The sequence below is a fragment of the Miniopterus schreibersii genome (genome assembly GCF_964146895.1).
Source record: "Miniopterus schreibersii genome assembly, chromosome: 14".
NCBI classification, from domain to species: domain Eukaryota; kingdom Metazoa; phylum Chordata; class Mammalia; order Chiroptera; family Miniopteridae; genus Miniopterus; species Miniopterus schreibersii.
This window is the reverse complement of record NC_138114.1, coordinates 21,676,234-21,693,076: the sequence shown is the minus strand read 5'-3', so window position 1 is coordinate 21,693,076 and position 16,843 is coordinate 21,676,234. Positions and strand designations below refer to the sequence as shown.

The 16,843-nt window shown below is 35.7% G+C and overlaps 1 protein-coding gene across 2 annotated transcripts in view; it reads right to left on the bottom strand.

Moving 5' to 3' along the window:
• The window catches only part of CTNNA3 (catenin alpha 3), a 1,199,527-nt gene that overhangs the window by 632,965 nt on the left and 549,719 nt on the right, over nucleotides 1–16,843 (bottom strand). The window lies entirely within an intron of this gene.

The following is a 16,843-nucleotide window of genomic DNA, read 5'->3' as shown; positions in this document are numbered from 1 at the left end:
AACGGAAATGTTTTAAATAAAATAAAAGATGTTCTAAATTTTAAAATTTAGGATTATACTATCATCCCACACCATCACCCATATGTACACTTTTCTATTCTTTCCAGTTGCTTAAGCACATGACCAGAAACACAGAAACAGAGAAATGCTCTCATTTCTTATTTATCCATTACTTACTTGGTTTGCATATAAAATCATAGCATCCACATAATACCTTTAAAGAGGTGAAGTTTTTAGAAATCAAATGATTTTACACAAAACAGAGATATTTCCAAAAATAGAGATGTTTGCAGTATATCTCGTATTTGCAACCAGTTCTTTTTCTGTCCCTAGTATAGATCTGTAGATCACCTTAATCAAATTGCTTACTTTTTCTTCATTCATTTGCATTCCTTTAGCAAATATTTTTTTTAGCATCTGCAACTGGGCTAGGTACTATGTGGGGTGTTTTAGAGAATAATAAAAAGATGAGTCAGATATAACTGTGATCTCAAGGATCTTATAAACAAGGAAGAGTATTAATCACACACACAAATAACTGTAAGGTAGAAAATGATGAGTGCGCCTGAGAGAGGCACAGATAAGACACTTTGGAAGGTCAGAGGGAGAAGTGATTACTTCCAGCTGGAAAGATCCAGGAGGGATTTATTGATGAGGCTGCATTTGAGCTGTACCTTAAAGGGTGGTTAAGAAGGGGAAATTAAATTGAGTGGCAAGGACATTCCACAAACTAACAGGGTGTGTAAATGACAGGTGAGACTGTGGTGGACAGGTAGGGTACAGAGGAAAATATTTGTTTGCCCATAGCTTAGGATGTGTAGAGTGGGACAAGTTATAGTTAAGTCTAGAGATGTAGCTAGAGGTCAGGACAGGAAGGCAGTGCACTCTGGAAGGAAGCTTTGAATTCAGACAAGTCTGGACTAGAATCCTGGCTTTAGATACTGACTATCTGGGTAAACTAGGACCCTTCATCTCTAAGTCTCGACAAGAAATCTAAAATATGTTTACCTACCTAACTTGCAAGGTCATTGTAAGATAAGAAATATATATGTATCTATTCTAACACACTGTCTGGCACACTAGTGATGCTGAATGAATGCTTGCTATTGTATGTCAATATTCTATTGAATAACAGGCTAAGAATTTTAGATAGTTCTGTAAGAATTTATTGTACCACCCAGCTGGTCGTCGCTCAGTGGTTGAGCATCGACCTAGGATCCAGGAGATCGCGGTTTGATTCCCGATCAGGGCACATGCCAGGGTTGCATGCAGTCGGGGGCGTGCAGGAGGTGGCTGATCAATGATGACTCTCTTATCATTGATGTTTCTCTCTCTCTCTCTCCCTTCCTCTCTCTGAAATCAATAAAGATACCTTTAAAAAGAAAAAGAATAAAAGAATTTATTGTACCAACTATGGGAAAGTACCACAAGGTCATGAGTTTCTGAAATGAGGAACTATGTATTTGGAAAGTAAGAGTCAGGGAGCTAACTAGTACTTTTTAATTGGGAATGGCCATTACAATCACCTGGTGATCTTTGCAAACAGTATCATGCCTGGACCTCGCCCCACACCAATTAAATCAGACTCTCTATGCCTAGAGCCCGGAGATGGTGTTTTAAAAAGCTCCCTAGGGCTCTAAACTATAGCCTGGGTTAAAAGCTACTGCTGCTTTAGATGCAAGTTATTACAATTAATATGAGAAATCTAGCAAAATATAATTTATTATTATAAATTGAGTTATTTTTTTCTACTACATTAGTGGATGTCAGTTTTCCAGACTGTCTTTTTCTGTTTCTCTGCCACATTCTTTGGCTTGTCCAAAGGTCCATCCAGTACCTAACATAGGACCTGATATAGTAAAGGCCAAATAGATGTTTGTTGAATGACTACATGATTGACTTATATTATTCCTACTCCCCACTAGATAAAAAAGACAAGCTGAAGAACAATATAAGATGGGTACTATATAGCAATACTTAAAATATTTACCCATTAATTCTTGTTTTCTTTTGCAAAGGCAGTCTCATGTGTTGAGTTAATGTTTACATTAGGTTTATATATGTAATTATAATGAGTAATCAACTACATCTATACAGTAGGATCATAAGCCAAAACATGCAAGGATAAATTCATGATTGATAACATATCTTTAGATTTATTACAAACAATATAAAAGTAATATATTCAACAACATTTTTTTTAAAAACTGTATTTCAGATAGTGTTTTACCTAGACAATACACATAGAAAAACTTTTCTTTTAATTTTATCATGTTTTATTTCAATAGTCTTTCCATATTATTTTATGGAGCAGTTGGTGAATCACAGTTATGATGTTAAATTTGCTAATAATCTTCAAAGAAAAAAATTTTCAGTCATAAAATCAAGTATAAATAGGGGAGACTGAGGTATGCTGAAGGGCAACAGATTGAGAAATAAGTGCTAAGGGAATCACCAGTGACCCGTGGCTTTTTAAAATTTAGAGGGATTTTAGAGATAATTTTGGAAAATATCTTAGCAAAAATAGGAAATTTCTCTCCTCCTGAAATCTAATAGTGAAGGAAAAAACTACTTGCTTCTTGTCAAAATATTGAAAAACCTAACGAAATATCAAAGCTCACCTCCAAAAGGTGGGTCTTCAATTTTGGGGCTCTCTCATTATATCTTAGTGGATTGAGAGCACTTCGAAGGAACAACCTCATTCAAAAATATAACAAACAGATGGCAAATTTCACAGTCAGCAGAAGTAATGGGGATATTAAAAGGCTACCAACAGGTTCCCTAATGGCTCTTGTTTTGACAGGTGTCTACTCAGGTAGTTGTGTTTTCTAAAATGTTTATTCCTGTATACAAGGGGCCCTCACCTTTTATGAGTATCTAGGTCATCACAGTATTTGCTATACATAAGACAATCAAAACCATTAAATTGTCTCTAATCCTTTCCTCTGTGGTTATATAAATTATTTGTTTACTCTGAGAGTACATGAAAATTTTATAGGCACAATCTGGGATTGCATCTATCTAGCTTTGCTCTCCAATAAATCTTCTGTAAATATTCAAACTCGTGTATGTATACCTCAGTGTAACCACACTGTAATCCCTGTCTGTTGCTTTCACATAAACAACCCAGGCTGGCTAAAAGGCACACCTCATGGCCAAGAAAGGAACGTAATGATCAAATTCTAATTCTCTCCGGTTTGGTTCACTGTAACAGCCTTCCCCACTCTCATGGAGGAGGCCAACTATATCCTGGAAATGGAGTCTCAGAGAACTCATTGCAATCACGTCTCCTTAAACTGTCACATGCAAATTATTTCCCCTATTAGGCTGTAAGGTAGGTCATTCATGCAACAAATTTTTGTCCTAGGAACTGTTTTAGGCACTCAGGATACTATTATGAACAAAGGCAAAGTCACTGCACTAAAGAAAATTGTATTCTAGATTACAATAAAAAATAGAAAAGAAATCAGAGATGTGCCATGAAGAAAAATAACACACATTAAGGGAGACAGTGAATGGGGGCAGGAAATACTTCTCAAGAAAGGACAGTGAAGGAAGGCATTCCTGAGGGGGCCATGGAACACAGATGTAAAAGTAGGGATGAGATCAACCAGACATTTCAAAGGAGAAGACCATTTTGGAAAGAGATATAAAAAAAATCCAGTCTGGAGGCTAGAATGTATTACAAGAAAATGAGAAGAGCCCTGGCCGCTTTGGCTCCGTGGTTAGAGCATCAGCTTGCCAACCGAAGGGTGGCGGTTCAGTTCCTGGGCAAGGGCACATGCCTTGCTGGCAGGCTTGATGGCGGGCTCCTGCGAGAGGCAACTAATGGATGTGTCTCTCTCACATCGATGATTCTCTCTCTCTCCCTCCTTTCCACTCTCTAAAAATCAATGGGAAAAAATATCCTCGGGTGAGGATTTAAAAAATAAATAAATACATAAATAAAATGAGAAGCAAGGAGGCCAGAGTAGCTGAAACAGAAAGGAAGTGGAACAGATTAATAAATGATGGGATTAGAGAGATTTGTATCTGTGATGATTGATTTTTATGTGTCAACTTGACTGGGCCATAGGAGTACCTAGCTACTTGGCCAAACATTATTCTGGGTGCTTCTGTGAGAACTCTTTGGATGACATTAACATTTAAATGGACCCCCTGAGTAAAGCAGACTGCCTGCCCCCCCTAATGTGGAGGGCTCTCCCCTAATCAGCTGAAAACCTGAACAGAACAAAAAGGCTGACCCTCCCCCAAAAGGGAGAAGTCCTCCTGCCTGACTTCCTTCAAACTGGGACACTGGCTTTTTCCATCTTCAGACCCAAACTAAAATATGGCTCTTCCTTGGTCCCAAGCCTTCCTACCAGCCTTCAGACGAGAAATGCACCATTTGTTTCCCTGGTTTCCAGGCCATGAGACTCAAATGGGAATAAAGACACTGGCTCTACTGGGTCTCCAGTTTGCTGACCCACTTTGCAGTTCTTGGCATTTAGCCTCCATAATCTTAGAGCCAATTCCTTGATATCTATATCTATATATCTATATTTATCTATGTATCTACGTATCTATCTCCTATTGATTCTGTCTTTCTGGAGAATCCTGCCTAATATAGGGGCTTAGAGGTGACATAATCTGCTTACTATTTAAAAGGGTCACGCTCTATTTAGCCTAGTCAGACTCTGGTGAGGTGAGGTGAGAATCAGAGAGAGCAGCCAGGATGTTATTGCAATAATCCAGGCAAAGAGAACAAATGGTGGCCTTTAGTAGGGTGAAAGTAGCGGAAATAAATGAGAAGTAGTGAGAGTCTATGTATATTTGAAGACTGAGCCAACAAGATTTGCTGCTAAGGGATAAAGGAAGAAGGAAGAAGTTGAAAAAGGTTTACAGAGATTTTGTTCACAGCCCCAAACTGGTAGGAAAGCATTTCTATTTTCTGAGATAGAAAAGGCTTGAGAAAAGCAGTTTTACAGAAGAAATTGAGAGTTCAGCTTTAGGGCCATTTATTTTGAGAAATCTATTGGACAAGCAAGTGAACAGGCAATTAGACACACTAGTCAGAAGTTCAGAGAAAAGGTGAGTTAGGGATGGGGGTCAAATTTGGCTGTAATTGGTAGATAGACAACATTTAAAGCTAGAGGGCTAGAGGAGACCTCCTAGGGAGCTTGTGTGGACCTAGAAGATTTCTTCGGAAATAGGGGTCCCCTCACAAGGCTGGGCTGGAAAAAATATTTCATAATTCACAGAGCACCTAACACAATATAGTCTACCATAGAATTCAGAAAGATGTAGGGATTACATCGAGGTAATAGGTTGGTGGTGGCTTTTCTACTTATATTGTGGTGAATCCTACCAAAATGCTACTACTTCATCAGTCACTTCACTCATTTTATAAGATATTTTAAAGTTATTCAAGTATGAGATTAATATGCATTCTTTAACTTTTCTGTGCTATTAGTGTTTTCAGATTATAAGGGTATAATATGTGTGTACCTCATACTAATATATACTGAATACATTCCAATAATTACGTTTCCTAGGCTAACATTGACTTGCAATTGACTCTAGGTATCACCTCTATTTTTTGTCTTGACCTAAAACAATTTATTTTGGTTTAATTATCTATAAAAAACATTTCTATTTAGCAAAGTTTAAACACTGCAATAGGAGCTACTATACCCAAACTCTGTTAAAAAGTCCTTTTTAACATGGAGGCAATTTTTGTAGTTTATATAGATCCAAATAAATTCAACAACTTAATATACATAAAGAGCATAAATATCCTTTTTATATACCTAAAAGTACAACATAATATAATGCTAATATAAAAATACGTATTATATTAAAATATGGAATTTTTCAACATTACATGTTTTATAGTTATATTGTAATCAAATTGTTCTACTTTTTCTTCCCAGAAGTTAGAACAGCATGTTTTAGGAAGAAACTACAGAACAGTGCAAAGAGAACTGGCCCGAGAGTACCAACTATGACGCTGTTAGTATGCTATCGAAAAATCACAACCACTTAAGATATTTTTTCTTATTTATAAAATACAGATATCAGTATAGATGATTGCTAATGTTCCTTCTTGTTCCAAGGAAGCAGCACGCAATGAAATAAACAAACAAAAACAATAAAACAAAGATCCTCACCAGGAATATGAAAAGAGAAGCCTCTCTCTCTTCCCCCCATCTCTCTCTCCTCAGAAAGAAAGAAGAAAAAAGAATGTGAAAAGACCACCCAAAGAATGGGAGAAAATATCTGCAAACTGTGTATCTGATAAGGGACTTGTACCTAGAATGCATAAAGAAATATTTATAGCTCAATATTAAAACCCAATTTTTAAAATGGGGAAAGGATTTAAATAGACATTTCACCAAAGAAGATATACAAATAGCCAATAAGCATATGAAAAGATGCCCAACATCATTAGCCAGGGAAATGCAAATGAAAATCACAATGAGATCCCACTTCACACACACTAAGAGTGTTATAAGCAATGAGACAGATAGTAACAAATGCTGGTGAGCAACGAGAACCACTGTGCTGGGTGGAATGAAAAATGGGGCATCTGCTTTGGAAAAAACAGTGTGGCAGTTCCTCAAAAGGCTGAACACCGAGATACTATATATGACCCAGACACTCCACTAGTACACAGATTTTGTTCATGGCAGCACTGTTCATAATCACTAAAAAGTGGAAACAACCCCAAATCCCATCAACTGATGAAGGGATAAATAAAATATGGCATATCCATGCTAAAGAATATTACTTGGCAATAAAAAGTAATGAAATACCAATATATGCTACAACATGGGTGGATCCTGAAAACATTATGTTAAATGAAAGAAGGGAGTCACAAAAGGCCACATGTTGTATGGTTGCATTCATAGGAAATGTCCAGAATGGGAAATCCATACAAAGAGAAAGCAGATGAATAGTTCTGTAGGGTTGGAGAGGGGTGGGGTGAAAGGAGTGACTGGGTACAAAGGTTTTTTAAGGAGTGAAAAGAATATTCTAAAATTAATAGTGGTGATTGTAGCTTAACTGTAAATATATTACAAATAATTGAATTGTATACTTTAAATAGGTGAATTGTATCTCAGTAAGGCGGTAAGTAAAAGAAAAAAGAATACTATGATTCAATATGAATAGTTATCTGTGTGTGTGGTTTTAATGCAGCTCTGAAAGGAAGTATCATTTTACTCCAAGAAAATTTTCATCACCATATTTTATGTGAGCTATACAGCAGAAATATGGTCAGGAGTAGGCATTTCTATCATCATGTTAAAAAGGCATCAATGTGCAGGTGCCAGCATCTTGTCAGTAACTAATCACAGTCAGTCCTGAACAGAAATTTCTGGTATGTGCTTTTACCACAACCACAGTGTTTTATTAATATTCTTAATTCCTTTAAATATATTTTAGTTAGTCAGTTTATGCATATAATCATATTTCCATAATTATACTTAAGTTCTTAGCAAAATTTATGTAATCAATAATTGCCACATGCAATTATATAAAAGCTATAAACATAATGGAAAAATTCAAAGAAGATGTATTTACATTAAAAAAAAAAATTTTTTTCACTTCCAGCTATCTATATTATTTACTACTGATTTTAACAATTTTCATTTTTAACCCAAATCACTAGATATGAAAGAGATTTATTCTTAAGAAAAAAATCACCAGTAATTTTCCATAGAGATGATATACTGTTAAAATATGTTAACACTCTAAGAAAAATTACATGTAATATATAATTTTTAAGGTATATTCGGGGAAAACAAACTTTCTTTTTTGCTCTTACCCTTAATACTCTTCATTTTTAATGCATTAATTTTATGTTTAGTTGTATACATTCCTGTTTTATCTACACCTTTAGTTACCTGTATCTGACTATGAAATCATAGAGCCAGAAAAATAATGAAATTTAAAATAAATGTAAAAGTCATCTGGGACACATCCACCTGATTTTACACATGGAAAAAAGGCGGTCCTGGGAGTTTGAGTGACTCGCATGTTCACAAAACTAGTTAGCAGCAGGGCTTAGCCTGACCTCAGAATCCTGCCTGCCAGTCCGGGGCTTTTTCCTTCTACACCAAGAGGTTCCTCAGTTGAGCACTTGAAGTTCTGTAGTTCAGTGATCTGCTTTTGTGTTGATGCCCTTCCTTTGATTGTGAGCTCCTTGAAAACAAATGTTAGGTCCTCATCACTGTATCCCTCTGGAGCTTAGAAGAGTGCCTGGGACATAGTGATAATTATGAGCAATAATAATTACTCAACATATAGTTCTTTGAAAGATTTTTCAGCTTTTGACTTTTCTTTAAAAAAAATTTATCTCCTCACCTATCACAGTGGGTACACAATAAATGTTTGCTTAATGACAACTTGTTGAATTCCTTATTGTAAAATTGAGAGTAAATATATAAAATGTGTATTTTATTTGGCTTTATAAAATATAAAAACTTGTTACCCACATATGTACTAAATCTTACACTGAATGCTAATTGTAGGGTATTAGCTAGAAGTAAGAGTGTCATAAATTCTCTGGCACTTCCATGGCAGAACTGTATAATTGATGAACTTTCATTTATATCAAAATTATCCTAACTCAAAGAATAGTTTATAGATAGAACATTAATATCCCATAGGTATTTTCATTTGCTGCAGCATCAACTTTTTCTCTTTGAAACAACTGTATTTAACATATGTGTATTAGCATTTGGATATTTAATAAATGCTTCTGGGTTTCCATTCTGGAGGCTCCACAGGGTAGATGTGCATTTATTTTGTTTCTACTGAGAAATTCACAGAAAATTAATAACTGATTGATATCAAATCATTGACGAGGTCGAAGCCCTTAACAGCAGATTGCCCTGTATTTGCAAATGGGAACTATAAGGCACACCCTGGCGATTATCAAGAGTAGAGAGAAGGAGGATAAACTAAGATTTCCTTTCTATGGGATGTAACTTTGGCTTCAGAGGATGAAGGAACAGGGCAAGGGAAAATCAAGGCCCACTGACTTATTTTCTCTATTTTCCCTATTAGCCAAGACTGAAATATAACATATATCTCATACATAAATTCAAGCTTCATAGTATCATTAGTGGGAACACATAACAAGTATCGATGAACAAAATAAATATAATGTTCTGAACATCCAATATGCATCTGCTACATCTTTTGAAATCAATATATTTGGTGTGAAGTATATTTATATTTCAAAAGAATAGCTCCAGTTCTCATTCTCTCCACATTTTTGCCACACACCAACCTCAAACTTGGAGACCAAGCTACAGTGCTACCAAAAAAGTCTTTTAACTCAGAAGGCAGAATTGTATGTCAAATATTTTGCTCTTTTAAATTTGAAGGTTTTTTAAAATATACGTTGTTTTTTAAGGACTGGGTCTGCTCAACATATTGAAGATATTGAGTATTTACAACAATGACAAAGATTATAAAATAATAGTCACTTATAGGCAACCACAAGGCAGATGACACTACCTTAGTCTCTGCATTGACACAAATAGGCACAGTCATATTCTCAAAGAGCTTCCTATGAGCACAGGGGAGACAAAATGTTACATAAAATACATACAACAGTTTGAAGCATTTAAAAGCTAAATAAAAGATGGAGATGATGAGTAAGTACATAGGAGTTTAAAAAATGCTAAGAGCAAGAAAAATTCCTGGAGGAGCTGAGACTTATTGTGGACCTTGACTAAGAGACAACATAACAGATTCAGAAGGTGCGAACTCTAATGCCTACGCTAGGCAGCTAAATATTGCTGAGTAGGAGGGGAGATGCGGGGTTGCCGTGTTTTCCAAGAGGCTCTGGAATTCCAATTTGATATGTAACAAATCCTGACTTTTTAAATAGCGTCGATTAACTCAGTTGAAAAAATGAAATGTTACATAGGCCAATAAAATATACTTATGGTGTGCCTGTTATTATTTTCTTTGTCATGTCCTCAAATATTGGAGCAGAGAAGAGGGACTGCATGAGCTAATGAGCTGTGATGACACCAGGTACAGTTAATTTAAAAAGACAATCAGAAGACCTGTGAAGGAGGCAAGCAGTAGTGGAGATAAAGTGGAGTCAGACTGAAGATGATTTTTGGATATGAATGAAAGCATTTAACATTTACTCTGTAGGCAGATTAGAGAAAGAGCACTGTAGGGAGAGAGGTTCAATAGTTTAAAGTGCATCATCTTGAATAAAGTCAAACTCCTCTTTTTCTGATGGCATTTGAGTAATGACATTAATCCTTTTGCCCGGTTTAATTGCTGAGTATAATCCATTTCATCTTAGAAATATTTGAAGTGGCAGGAGCCAAATACCACACAAAGGCCTCAAAGAAATGTTGCCATGTTAGTATTTTTTTAAATTTACATTATTGGTAATGATAGAATAGTGACCCAAAAAATTAAGACTTTATTAATATTTTCTGATACTACATTCACATCTAACACCATCATTGGCTAGTTAACATTTGATAATTCCAATTGGAAGGGTTTGAAAACTTTTACTAGGATTTACCATGGCTATATCCCATGCAAACAGCATACCACCCAGCTTGGCCAAGCAACTAGGTCATGCTCAGTTGATAATTTCTTTTTAACTTCATTATAAGAACATTTGGTGTCTCCTATAAACTGACAATCCAGTTAAGAGATACATTATACAAATTAAGAAATCAGCAACAAATTACTTCTGATGCTACTATCTGGTTCTCCACGTCAGATTTGCAAAAATGCAGTGATGCAGTAAAGTCTACCAATGAATGTTTTGTTACCACTATTAATAAATAATATTTTATTGCAATGTTAAATTTACTGCAAAATTTGGGAACTTACAATAGCATACATTTTCTTATACAATCTAATATAATTTAACTTCCTTTGTCCTATGAGAAAAACAAATAAAGGTAAAATGTATTGCAAATATATTCACTTGAGCTTGAACTTTTACCATTTATTAAATATTCAGTCAAATTTAGTATCACCCCAAGAGCTGTGAACCCATTTTATATTCTCCAATGGAAAATTGAAGAATTTTCCGTCTTCACAATATTGGTGAACATTCTTAGCTTTAGTCACATGTTTCTGATCAACGTAATTTTAGCGTCTCTCCTCTGTTCATCAGTTGTTCCTATTGTTACTCCACACACTGATGCCAAACTCCCACTCCAGGGATACCAAATGTATCAGGAGCCATTATAATAAATGTGTAGTTCAATTTTTTCCTATTCTTTATGCTTATTTATGCTTTTCTGAGTAGGTCCTTTTGACCATCAGTTCCTCTAACCTAAATTCAACAACGAGGTCACAAGCGTTTCTGTTTGTCCTAAGGTGTCTGTACTGAGCTAAAAACCTACTATGTAAAAATCCAAGGGAAACCAGATCACACATCTTATGCCTCATAAACGGAAGACAGAAGCTGCTGACTTCTCTCATGTAAATAAAACCATTCTGAAATGCATTTTAGAAACAGGGATTTTTGTTTGGTTGGTTTTTTTTATGTTCATTTTGCTTTGCTAATTTTGTTTATTTTCTATGTTTGTTGTTTGTTTGTTTAGACGGCCAAAGTACATTTACCAATGAGTTTTATAAAGTACATGTATAAAACTCATTGGTAAAAAGCACAGAGCAAAAGTGGAAACTGTCCACCAAAGTTGAACCCCGTTTTGTGCACCAAGAAGGCATCGGCAGATAATTTGTATTCTCTGATTTAAACGTATTGTTCTGCTTTATATAACAATCTAATTCAACACATTATTTTTTTTAACATAAGTTCATATGGAGTTTGAAACAACCAATTAAACTTTTATTTGGTAGTTTGTGTTTTAAAAACTCTAAAATATGCCTGGCCGGGCGTGGCTCAGCGGTTGAGTGTCGACCTAGGATCCAGGCAATCGGGGTTCGATTCCCGGTCAGGGCACATGTCCAGTTGCGGGCTTGATCAATGACTCTCATCACTGATGTTTCTATTTCTCTCTCTCCCTCTCCTTTCCTCCCTCTGAAATCAATAAAGATATATTTAAATAAATAAATAAATAAATAAATAAATAAATAAATAAATAATAAAAACTCTAAAATATACCAAAAACTCAAGTCATTCACTTTCCCTCTGACTTCAGGGGAAAACAAACTCACCTTCCGTTGTAGAAGACAGACATACAAATGCTCGCTCTGGACTGAGAAATTTCCAAACAACACTCTGGCACGCCTACCGTACCTGGCTTCCTCTAGTGAGTTACACTGTGGAACAGAGGTACAGGAATAGCCTCTGTCTTCAACTCTGCTGCAAAATACATCAGACAGGGCTCGGAGCTTCTTAAGCTCAAATGGAGGCCTATGAAGACACACCTTTCTCTTTATAGTCCTTTGGACATCTAACTTATGAATAACACTTTAGTAAAGCCAGTTATAAGATGTAAAGATAGCCAAAGATAAATTATTATCATATCTGTATAAATAATGAAAGAGTACGATATTTTCAAATGCAGTAATTTACAGCTTTGTCATGAATTGTTTTCAACCCTCTAAATTATTCTAATTTACATTATTTTGGAATAATTTAGTAATTAAGTAATTACTTCTTTCATTTATATCTTGAAATAAACCAAGATAGAATTAAGTAATTACATGGAAATAAAAGAAAAAGAGACTTAAGAAGTCTGAAATATTACCTTTCTAATGACTTTACTTACCTATGGTTTTTAGTGAATTAATTACAAGATAGAATATACCTCAAATCTACCAAAGTAAGAAGTAACAAGTACAAAGAACCACTTTCTTTCCAAATTTAGGATAAGGAAGGAGAGTCGAACAGCCTTTCTACTCAGGGCTCAGGCACGCAATTAACAGATGCATTCCTGTTGTTTCAATTAGTTTAAAATACTCGCAGAACATGTGTGGTCTCCTGAGGTTCGGGAGCATGAGTGCTACAAGGACACATTTGCTCTTAAGGAGCTTTTGTTTCAAAATCCTGGGTATTTCTAGGGAAAATCATGATCATGTTTTTTACATTCCCTTCAATCAACCCTTTGATAGTGTCATTATATTGTCTTTACATATGGAGAACAAGAAAACATTAACTACTTCTTTCGGTGGTAACTAAGGAGGTGCTTGATCACCAGCTAAGGGCACTTACATTAATACCATTGCCTGGCCTTTTCATTTGTGAAACATTTTTATTTCGGAACTAAAATTGCTAAAACTTTTAAAATTACTGTAGGAGAGGTTTGGACTTTTAAAGAAAAATATATAGATTTAAAATATGATTTTATAAAAATGAAATTAACTGATAAATATACATAGTTATTTAAAAATATATGTCCATAGTACTTCTGGAAATGTTAGGTAAATAATGGGTGCATGAACACTTTCAGGCCACTGTAGTCTGAAAGAAGAAAAAATAAACAAGGTGCTCTAATGTGACAGATAGAATATGTGCTTGGAAAAACTAAGGGTAAAATGTTCCCCAGGGTATGAGGTGCTTTACATATGTAAGACGATGCCATCTCTCCAACTCCTGAGTAGAGTATTGATGAGCTAAAGGTCATTACTTAAGCATAAGAAGTCAAGATTCTAACATCAGAAAAATAATCCCAACTTGCTTTCTTTTTTACTCTTTCCCATTTAAATCTTGTTGTTGCCCAGCCAGGCGTGGCTCAGCGGTTGAGCATCGACCTGGGATCCAGGCAATCGGGGTTCGATTCCTGGTCAGGGCACATGCCCGGGTTGCGGGCTGCAGCCGATCAATGACTCTCATCATTGATGTTTCTATCTCTCTCACTCTCCCTCTCGTTTCCTCTCTCTGAAATCAACAAAGATATATTTAAAAAAAAAAAAAATCTTGTTGTTACCATTAATAGTTATATGGCAGTTAATTCAATTGGGAATTCTGTTCTCCATAAATGCAAGATCCACAATCATGAATTTAATGAAAAACTGTACTTATAAAATAAGTAATATCAATAAAACAAAAAGAAAAATTTCAATCAAAATTTGGAGATTAAAAGGACCTGCAAAATTATGTAAATAACTTGCCATCAAAGTGCATGTACTATTTTGAAAGCTTCACATTGAAAAACTACAGAATGACAAATGTCAGGAAGAAGTCACCCATAACTAGCATCCATTAGGGATTCTGAAATCATTATAAATGCTAGAGTTCAGGAAATTAATTTTCTTTGATTATATGACTATCACATCATTTTATATGATAAATTTCATGCAAGTATGTCACAAAAATATTTGAATCGATAAATTTTGCACACAACTATAGTAGTCTCTATTTTAACCCTGTGCAAGGTGCAAATACCGACACTGTTATTTTCCATTGAGGCACAACTAGCAAAATTAGTTTTGTAGCACAATGAAAATATTAAGGGATTTTTACAAAAGTCCTTCTGTAATATATATATATATATATATATATATATATATATATATATATTATTTTTTTAAATATGTCTTTATTGATTTCAGAGAGAGGAAGGAAGAGAGAGAGAGAAAGAGAAACATCAATGATGAGAGAGTCATTGATCGGCTGCCTCCTGCACGCCCCCAACTGAGGATCGAGCCCACAACCCGGGCACGTGCCCTGACCGGAAATCGAACCCCGATCTCCAAGATCCTAGGTCGATGCTCAACCCCTGAGCCATTCCCGGCTGGGCTGTAATATACTTTTTAAATTTCTATGCACCTGAGAAATAAACACCCACTTAAACTCTCAAATCTTAATCTTCATGATTATTTGCTTATTTAAGAAAGCAATTTCCTTTTGTTACTGTTTTTGCTCTTCATACACTGTCCCTTTTAATCCATGATGTAGATGTTATTAACCACATTTTATGTATGAGAAAACAAGACTAACAGAAGTTAAAGCTTTCCTAATTTTGTGCAGCTATTGTTGTAAATACCAGAACTCAAATTAAATGCTCTAATCAAAGGGTCTGACTCCCCATTTGCCAAATACAGGATTTCCTCTGTCTCCTCCTTTTCCCATCCTGTTTCTTCTTGCCTTTCCCATTCAAGTAGGCAAGTGCTATTCTTAAAGAAAAATGAAAAATTCTAACTCCTTGAAGCCCTGCCCCTGGAAAATATAACCTTGCATTGGCTGCTCCCTCACTGCCTTCTTCCAATTGCCTGTGCATATGTCAAATCTTTCCCTCCTTAAGGATTTCTTGATAGAAGGATAAGTTACTCTGGATCCTCTGAGAAGCAGATTCCAACACCAGATTAAACATGTTAAGGATTTTGATCAGGGAGGAAGGCTGGTAGAACTGCCAGACACCAACTCTCATGCAGAGACAGGGAGGAGGTTTGGGCGAAAGCTTCCTAGACTGCATAGTCTAAAGAAGTTCTATAAAGGCCACTGGGGAGTCCTCAAGCCAAAGTCAGTCAATGAAGAGGTTCATGTGTCCCAGGAACAGGGTTTACTTTAGAATCTCTGCTTTGCTCAGCCACTGGCTAGGACCAGCACTTAAAGAGTGTGGCCTAGGTACAAACGTGGTGGTGGGCTTCAGGGCAGAGCAGCTGGACACACTGGTCAGTTGCACTCACCAACTGGCGGACTACAAGATGCATTCATAAGACTGACAAAAGGAACAATTCACAACTGGGCCACTTGTGTGCTTTTATCACGTCAGAAAGTCATGGAGTCTCTGAGTAATTTTACAAGAGTAGAACTGTCATAGGAAATAGATGTGATAAATTCTGTGAAAGTACCTACTGCAGGAACTACTCAAAAACATTAGTTGTTTGCATCTTCTCTGAATTCAGTAGATTTCCTATACATAGTAGGTGCTTAATATTTTAAAAATTATTCTATGTGTACATATATAAATAAAAAACATGTGTATAAACCTGCATTCACATGTACCTATATAAAAATAGAATCTTTGTTTCTATATCTCTGTTTAAAGAATTTTCCTACTAAATTTCATGTTTCATCTTTAAATCAAATGTTTCCTGTATATACCAATCTATATTATTAGCTTTGTTTCTACCAAAAGAGATACTTGTACAAGTGAAGGTAATCCAATGACAAGGTCCTGTCTCATAAAAACAAATAAATAATAATAATATAAACTTCTTGCTGTGTTCATTCATTTATATAGTCATTCAATAAGTATGTCATACTCTGTGCCAGGCACTATACGAAGGAAACAAAAACAGACACTACTCCTCTTCATTCAGCTTACATTCCAGTTCAGGGAAAGAATTACCCAAAGGATCACATAAATCCATGGGAAATTGCAGCTGCCACAGTGCTTTGATGGACAAGTTGCAGTGTGTAATTACAGAGCACCATGGGCTGTTGGATGGCGTCAGGGGGTTGCCAATGGCTTTCTGGACACTGTGATACTGTGCTCTAAAGAATGAGGACTTTATAAGCAATGAGGATAGGAAACGCTTTTCCAAGTAGAGGGGAAAAATTATGTACAGTCCAGTGTCGTAGGAAGATGGAAGTGGGAAAAGTTTCATAGAGAGAGAAAAAAAGGAGAGGAAGAGGCTGAGAAACTGGAAAAATCAGGAGGGCTGTGGGTAAATGTAATGGTTACATAACCATCCCCAAAGACTGTACCCGAAAAATAGACTCAGAGCTCACTCCTGGATTTTCATCACATTCACTGAATTATCACTGTCCATTTTGTTCCATTTGCTTTTAACCTATAATTTTAAAAAAGACAGCAAATAGCAGGAAACACAGGAGAAATATCAGTTGGCCAGTTACAAATCATTCAATAGTATTTAAATGGCATTAAAGATATAATGAAGAATACAAAAATGGGTTATTTTATACCTCTGCTGATTCTATCTCTATATA